At 53.9% G+C, this 8520-nt stretch overlaps 1 long non-coding RNA gene across 1 annotated transcript; it reads right to left on the bottom strand.

The window, feature by feature from the left end:
• Positions 1 to 3206: 3206 nt before the first annotated feature.
• LOC141545693 (uncharacterized) lies at positions 3207 to 7665 on the bottom strand. Its single transcript, XR_012483115.1, has 2 exons — positions 7125 to 7665; positions 3207 to 5184 (listed from the first exon to the last, which is right to left on the bottom strand). It is a non-coding gene; the product is annotated as an uncharacterized LOC141545693 (long non-coding RNA).
• Positions 7666 to 8520: the final 855 nt, after the last annotated feature.

The raw sequence follows: 8520 nt of genomic DNA on the forward strand, positions 1-8520 counted from the left end.
AGGGCGCCGTCCGAGGGAGGAGGAGGGAGGGCGCCGTCCCGGGGATGAGGAGGGAGGGGGCCGTCCCGGGGATGAGGAGGGAGGGGGCCGTCCCGGGGATGAGGAGGGAGGGGGCCTTCCCGGGGATGCGGAGGGAGGGGGCCGTCCCGGGGATGAGGAGGGAGGGGGCCGTCCCGGGGATGAGGAGGGAGGGGGCCTTCCCGGGGATGAGGAGGGAGGGGGCCTTCCCGGGGATGCGGAGGGAGGGCGCCGTCCCGGGGAGGAGGAGGGAGGGGGCCGTCCCGGGGAGGAGGAGGGAGGGGGCCGTCCCGGGGATGAGGAGGGAGGGGGCCGTCCCGGGGATGAGGAGGGAGGGCGCCGTCCCGGGGAGGAGGAGGGAGGGCGCCGTCCCGGGGATGAGGAGGGAGGGCGCCGTCCCGGGGATGCGGAGGGAGGGCGCCGTCCCGGGGATGAGGAGGGAGGGGGCCGTCCCGGGGAGGAGGAGGGAGGGGGCCGTCCCGGGGATGCGGAGGGAGGGCGCCGTCCCGGGGATGCGGAGGGAGGGCGCCGTCCCGGGGAGGAGGAGGGAGGGGGCCGTCCCGGGGATGAGGAGGGAGGGCGCCGTCCCGGGGATGAGGAGGGAGGGCGCCGTCCCGGGGATGAGGAGGGAGGGGGCCTTCCCGGGGATGCGGAGGGAGGGCGCCGTCCCGGGGATGAGGAGGGAGGGGGCCGTCCCGGGGAGGAGGAGGGAGGGGGCCGTCCCGGGGATGCGGAGGGAGGGCGCCGTCCCGGGGATGCGGAGGGAGGGCGCCGTCCCGGGGAGGAGGAGGGAGGGGGCCGTCCCGGGGAGGAGGAGGGAGGGGGCCGTCCCGGGGAGGAGGAGGGAGGGGGCCGTCCCGGGGATGAGGAGGGAGGGCGCCGTCCCGGGGATGAGGAGGGAGGGGGCCGTCCCGGGGATGAGGAGGGAGGGCGCCGTCCCGGGGATGAGGAGGGAGGGCGCCGTCCCGGGGATGAGGAGGGAGGGCGCCGTCCCGGGGATGAGGAGGGAGGGGGCCTTCCCGGGGATGCGGAGGGAGGGCGCCGTCCCGGGAATGCGGAGGGAGGGGGCCGTCCCGGGGATGAGGAGGGAGGGGGCCTTCCCGGGGATGCGGAGGGAGGGCGCCGTCCCGGGGATGAGGAGGGAGGGGGCCGTCCCGGGGAGGAGGAGGGAGGGGGCCTTCCCGGGGATGCGGAGGGAGGGCGCCGTCCCGGGAATGTGGAGGGAGGGCGCCGTCCCGGGGATGAGGAGGGAGGGGGCCGTCCCGGGGAGGAGGAGGGAGGGGGGCCTTCCCGGGGATGCGGAGGGAGGGCGCCGTCCCGGGGATGAGGAGGGAGGGCACCCCGGAGGGAGGGGGCCGTCCGGGGATGCGGAGGGAGGGCGCCGTCCCGGGGATGAGGAGGGAGGGGGCCGTCCCGGGGAGGAGGAGGGAGGGGGCCTTCCCGGGGATGCGGAGGGAGGGCGCCGTCCCGGGGATGAGGAGGGAGGGCACCCCGGAGGGAGGGGGCCGTCCGGGGATGCGGAGGGAGGGCGCCGTCCCGGGGATGAGGAGGGAGGGCACCCCGGAGGGAGGGGGCCGTCCGGGGATGCGGAGGGAGGGCGCCGTCCCGGGGATGAGGAGGGAGGGGGCCTTCCCGGGGATGCGGAGGGAGGGCGCCGTCCCGGGGATGAGGAGGGAGGGGGCCTTCCCGGGGATGCGGAGGGAGGGCGCCGTCCGAGGGAGGAGGAGGGAGGAGGAGGGAGGGCGCCGTCCCGGGGATGAGGAGGGAGGGCGCCGTCCCGGGGATGAGGAGGGAGGGCGCCGTCCGAGGGAGGAGGAGGGAGGGGGCCGTCCCGGGGATGAGGAGGGAGGGCGCCGTCCCGGGGATGAGGAGGGAGGGGGCCTTCCCGGGGATGCGGAGGGAGGGGGGCCGTCCCGGGGATGCGGAGGGAGGGCGCCGTCCGAGGGAGGAGGAGGGAGGGCGCCGTGCCAGGGATGAGGAGGGAGGGCGCCGTCCCAGCGGATTCCCGAGGTGTCCCCGGCTCAGAAGAACAGGAAGACCTGGGTTTGAGTCTCAGCTCCAGCGCTTATAAGAGCCGGGGGCTTCTGGGAGTCTCGGTTCCCTCGCCTGTAAACAAAAAGGCAGGGGGCAGTTACTGCCACCGGGAGCTTTAGGATGACAGGAGGAAACGCCCATGAAATGCCTCATGAATATGGCTTGTCCAGCACCAAGAGCAAGCTAAGGGATCACAGGATCTCAGCCTCTGGCAAAACCTCAGCGTCCACCTAGAGCGACGGCAAGAGGCCCGCATCCAGGAGCAGGCCAGACACCCGCTCCACTCCACGCATCCAGGAGCAGGCCAGACACCCGCTCCACTCCAGGCATCCAGGAGCAGGCCAGGCACCCGCTCCACTCCACGCATCCAGGAGCAGGCCAGGCACCCGCTCCACTCCAGGCCGCCCATTTGGTTCATCCCAGAGCGTTGCTATTTAACTGTTAATTATCTGACCTCAGGGGCTATGAGGCAAGAGCACGGCCCCGGAGTCAGGAGTTCAGATCTGGCCTCGGACACTTAACACTTCCAGCTGTGGGACCCTGGGCAAGTCACTTAACCCCAGCCTGGGGGAAAACTATTTGAACTCAGGAAGTGAGTTCAAATCTGCTTTGATTTCCTCGCGGTGTGACCCTGGATGAGTCACTTCACAAAAGAGGAGTAAGGGGCTTTCCCAGGGTCACACCACACCATCATATTTGAACTCAGATCCTCCTTATTCCAGGACCCACGCTTTATCCGCTGCAGCGCCACCTAGCTGCCCTTCTTTGTAAAACGAGGACGTTCGATTAGGAGACCTGAAGTCTGTTCCAGTTCTAAGTCCTATAATCCTGTGAATTGAATTGATGATGAGTAAGAGACAGGTGAAGTCCTCAAGGGGATCTGCTGGAGAGCTAGACCAGGTCATAAATAGTGTCAAGTAGCACTCCTTAAACACATCAATGTCTCTGGACCGTACGAGGACAAAAATGAACAAAGGAAAGAAAACAAAATTCGCTTTTGCCAAGCCCTGCGCTAAGGAATGGGGATATATACAAACCGAATCCCTCCATGGAGGATTTTACAGAGGAGAGAGTCGTGACCAGAACTGGGACATGGGTCCCGAAAACCCATGACTGAGTCATGGGGGAGTAGATTGATATACTTTTTCCAAGAGTAATAATAACAGTTTGCATTTATTATTAGTGTTATATTTATTATTAGTATTATATTAGCCTATTCGTGCTTTACAAATATCTCATTTGATCCTCACAACAACACTGGGAGTTGGCGCTTTTATTATTCCCATTTTGCAAATGAGAAAACTGAGGTTTAGAGAGCCAATGACTTGCCCAGAAACACACAACTAATAAAAGTAATTTATTCAAACCCGTCTTCCTGACTCTGAGTTTCTAGTGAGGGCAGTAGTGATTTGATTATGTTTCCAGGACTGGAAGGGGATGAAAAGGAAGGCTATCCTGAATAAGGCAGGGAAACAGGGAGAGGCTACAAAATGTTGCTGATGACCTACTTGTGGCTGGGAGAGGGAAGGCTAGAGCAGGTGTCTAGATAAGCATGGTGGTTCTGTGCATATTATATATTCAGAAAGAATCAAGGAAGGCTTTCTGAAGGAGGTGACACTTGAACAAGGAATCCAAGGATCCAAGCGCAAGCTAGAGATGGATGGCGCGTGGGATTTGGGGAACAGAGTCCTTAAGGAGAGTAGTCTGAGAGAAGACTGGAAAGGTGGATCTGAACCAGCCCCGGAAGGGACATAAATGCCGAGAGTCTGCATTTTAACGTGTGGGTAATGGAGAGTCATTCTCAAGGAGGAGGGACATCTTAGGAAGGTCATTTTGGCAGAGGATGGATGGAAGAGGGGAGCGAGGGGAGAGAGAAGAAGCAGGGAGAGCAATCAGTTAGTGCTCCAGGGGAGGGGTGATCAGCATCCACAGGGAGAAGGTGGCCAGGTGAGGGTAGGAAAGGGATGGCTGTGACAGGTGGTGTGGAGGCAAGGTGGACAAAACCTGGCTGATTTATTGGCTATAAGGGTCCAGGAGAGAGAAGAGGTGAAGATGACTTGGGGTTTATGGATCTGGGTGATCTCAAAAGCCAGTGGGTCCAACCTTGTCAAGAAAGTGAGACCCTGAGAGAAAATGAGATTTACCTAAAACTAGACTGGTAGTAAGTGGCAGAGTCAGAATTTGAACTCAGCACCTCTAACTTCAAAAGTGGTTCTCTATCCAATGTACCATGGATTCATCAGAAGTAGGGGAGTTTGGCAGAGATGGCTATTCTGGGAGTCTGGAAGTCTGGGGGTGACTTGGAGTTGGGTAAGTTGAGCTAAATGAGCTTAGTTTGGGGCATGTTGAGTTTGTGATATCTGATTACAAGATCTCTAGTTTGAAATGTCTATTAGGCATTCGGTAATTCAGGATTGGGATTCAGGAGAGAACTCAGGGCTGGATGCAGAGATCTGGGAGCCACCTAAATGAAGAACTCCCTTGGGAGTGGATGAATTCATCAAAAGGCCGTATATTCAGAGAAGATTGCCAAGGAGAAAGCTTTAGAATATATCCACAGTTAGGGAGGGGGGACATGGATGATGGTCCGGCAAAGGACACTGAACAGGAGTGGTCAGATTGCCAAGAGAAGGACCAAGAGAACAAGTCATGGAAACTCAGAGAGTGTCCGGAAGAAGGAAGGGGTCAATTAGGTCCAAGGCAGCATAGAGTTCAAGAAGAATGAGGAGTGAGAAAAGGCTTCTGGGTTTGGCGATGAAGAGATGATTGGTGCCTCGGGAGAGCTGCGAGGAGGTTCCGTTTCCCAGCTTCGGGGCTTGGTTAGGCGTGAGGACATCAAGATCAGCCGTGGTCATCCGTGGAATTTTGATGATTCTGGGAGAGAAGCTGACAACTCTGAGCTACTCTGCCTCTCTTAAATCCAACTCACACACGAATCAATACATCACTCATGAGTATCGTGCTGCTATTGATCTTTGAAACCAAAGGAACCCCAGAGCAGCCACCACAACAGGACTCGCAAGAAAGCCCAAGGGAGCAAACTCCATGGAGCCCAAGGCAGGATAGATCTTTCCGAAGAGGGGTGACCACGAAGACTTCTAGGAGGTGACACTGGATTTGAATGCATAGGATCTGAATGGATGAGAAGTAAGGGAAAGTGGGAAAGAGATGAGTTTAGACTTGTGTCAAGAAGAGATTTCTAATCATTTGAACGTCTATAATAGAATGGGAAACCAGAGAGGCGGTGGATTCCCTAGCACTGGAGGTCTTCAGGCACAGTCTGGAAAATCACTTGTTGAGGGTGTTATAGGAATCCTTCTTCAGCTGTATGTGGGACCAGCTGAAGTAATAATGATAATAACAACAGCAGGGATAACAATAGTTAGCATTTATATAGTGCTTTAGGGTTTGTAAAGGGCTTCACGTGTGTACTTACCAACACTGACATTCTAGGGAAAGGAAAGGAAGGGAAGGGAAAGGAAAAGAGGGAAGGATAAGGAAAGGAAGGGAAGATAAAGAAGGGAAGGGAAGAGAATAGGAAAGGGAAGGAAAAAAGGGCAGGGAATAGGGAAGGGAATAGGGAAGGGAAAGGAAGGAAAAAATAAAGAGGGGAAAGGGGAGGCTAAGGAAGGGAAAAATAATGAAGGGATGAGAAGGGAAGGAAAAAAAGGGGAAGGGAAAGATAAGAAAGGAATGAGAAAGGAAGGGGAAAATAATGAAGGGATGAGAAGAGAAGGAAAAAAAGGGGAAGGGAAAGATAGAAAGGAATGAGAAAGGAAAGGAAGGATAAAAAAGGTAGGGAAGGGAAGCGAAGAGAATAGGAAATGGAAGAGAAAGGAAGGAAAGGGATAAGAAGTGAAGGAAAAAGAAGGATAAGAAAGGGATGAGAAGGGAAGGGAAAGGAAGGCTAAGGAAGGGAAGAATAAAAAGAGAAGGGGAGGATAATGAAAAGAAGGGAAGGATAAGAAAAGGATGAGAAGGGAAGGGAAGGGAAGGGAAGGGAAGGGAAGGGAAGGGAAGGGAAGGGAAGGGAAGGGAAGGATGAGGAAGAGAAAGGAAGGGAAGGAAAAGATGTCTTCCTAACTCAGGCCCAGCCTTCTATCCATTGTGCCGCCTAGCTGTTCTTCTTGAGCTAGAATTCCCAGAATAAATCACCTGGATTCCATCTTTCTGGTCCCTGCTGTGTGTTGTGCATGGAGGGAGCTCAATTTGTTAAGATGCTCGGAGCTCTCAGTGATGAAGCACCATCCAGGTCTCAGACTGTTTTTGCCTATAGCTTGTAAATTGAGTTCAAGAGGCCCTAACTGCAACTGTATTAAATATAATCAAGCTAATTAATTAGAGCAGCCAGCTGAGAGCCAGCTTCCTGCTCAATATTCAAAGCACAGACAGACATGAAATAGAGAATGGATTAAAAACAAATCAGTTCCATCCCATCCAAGGTGAGAAAAGACAGACAGCGCCAGTCACGTTCCCAGGGAATGAGAAATTTCATAGAAAGGCGTTGAATTAAATCAAACGCCTGGCTGACCTGAGGACTGTGTGAAAATTAGCTGTCGACATTCTCATGTCTCTTCCCCGCCACGAGATCTTGGGCATATACGTACTCACACAGACACAAACCCGTACACTCTACATCCATGCTGACTAAAACCCAGTGCGTTTGGTGACCCTGCACAAGCAGGTTTCCACACTGGAACCAGCCATGTCCCCTTGGGCTGGTAGCCACCAGATGGTGTGATCCTAATATATGGGCAATTTTTGTCTAGGTTCCATGAACTTAAGAATGGCTTTGACCAGTGTTTTGCAAATCTAATAGAAATGACTTTAAAATAAAAAGTTTGGGGTGGGATTAAACTATTTGTTTACCTTGCCATGGACAAAGGCAAAAGGCTTTTTGTGTCATGGGTCCCTTGGACAGTCTGTCTGATGAAGTTCAGGTACTCTTTTGCAGAATAACAGCTTTTAAGTGTAAAAATTCAAACGTGGGATTACAAAAGAAATCAATTCTATTTAAATACAAAATATTTCTTAAAAACAAGTTTACGGGGCTTCATGTTAAGAATGCCTACCTTAGAATGTTGTTGCAAAAGAAGCAGAAAGAATATCCTTCGAGACATCCAGAAATTCTCTAGAGGCAAAATTCTAGAAACAAGCCAAGCGTAAAAATTTCTGGCTTTGAACATCTGTACCCAAATGCCCAAACTTCAGGCAACAGAAAAGAAAAACCGGGGTTCCTAATGCAAAGAAGCAGACTTCATAGCATCCCTGAGCCTCGGTGGTCTTTTAGGCAAACACGCTGGCATTCCATCCCCGTGGCCAGCCCAACGTTGGAACGTTTGGTGGTTTAGTTTGAGAAAGAACTGGGGGTCCGGTACCTTCTCCTGCCAGGGGATCTTCAGCATCTTCCCAAGAGAATCCAAATGGAAGCGATTAGTTTCCGGCACGGCCCTAGTAATGGTCCAAGATTCACAAACAACAATGAGATCAGCACGACGGGTACACAGTTTGGAAAAGGACAAATGTCCCAATTTCAAAAAAAGGGAAGAGAACGGTCTGTAAACTATAGGTCATTGAACTTGACTGGGATTCCTGGGCAAATTCAAGAGGAACTCATCAGAGAGCTGGTTGGAAATTATCTGAAAAAGGGAAGTGGGGGCTGGTACCTCGAGGCCGTCCGGCTTCACCAAGAACAGGTCATGTCAGCCTGAGCTCATTTCCTTCTGGACAGGTTTACAAAACGAGTGAATGAATCAGTCAACAAGTAGATGGATCCCTAAGATGTTTGGGGGTTTTTTTTTGAGTGTGAGTCAATGGGACTAAGTGACTTGCCCAGGGTCACACAGCTAGGAAGTGTCAAGTAGGTTCTCTAAGATGGTACAATAGGTAGAGTGAGAGAAGTAAGCTACCCTTTACTTAACTGTAAGTCATTTAACCTGTTTCCTCATCTGTAAAGTGGGAATAATAATAGCATGTATCTCCCCTAGTAGCTGTAAAGTCTTTGTTTTATTACCATGTAAACACCTACTGTCTACAGCACAGTACTGGGGATATAAAGAAAGGCTGGATTCAGTCTTTGTTCTTAAGGAGCTCAAAGTTTAATGTGCAGTGGATCCCAGAGAGAAAGCAGTATTATGAGGGGCCATCGGGATAGGCTTCTTGTAGCAGATGGGATTTTAGCTAAGACTGGAGAAATCCAGAAGGTGAAGAGGAAGAAAAAGATCTTTCCAGGCCTGGGAAGTGGCCAGCAAAGTGCCCATAGTCAGGACATGAGGCCAGGAGGTGGGGGCACTGGATCCTAGGATGTATGCGGGTAAGAAGGCTTTGACCGCCAAACAGCATTTTATATTTGATTCTGGTGGCAATAGGAGCCACTGCAGTTTAATGGGGAGAGAGGTAACATAGTTGGACCTGCCCTTTAGGAAAATCATTTTGGTGCTTGAAAGGACAGAAGGGACTGGAGGGAGG

This window comes from Sminthopsis crassicaudata, chromosome 6 (assembly GCF_048593235.1).
Source record: "Sminthopsis crassicaudata isolate SCR6 chromosome 6, ASM4859323v1, whole genome shotgun sequence".
Classification (NCBI taxonomy): Eukaryota; Metazoa; Chordata; class Mammalia; order Dasyuromorphia; family Dasyuridae; genus Sminthopsis; species Sminthopsis crassicaudata.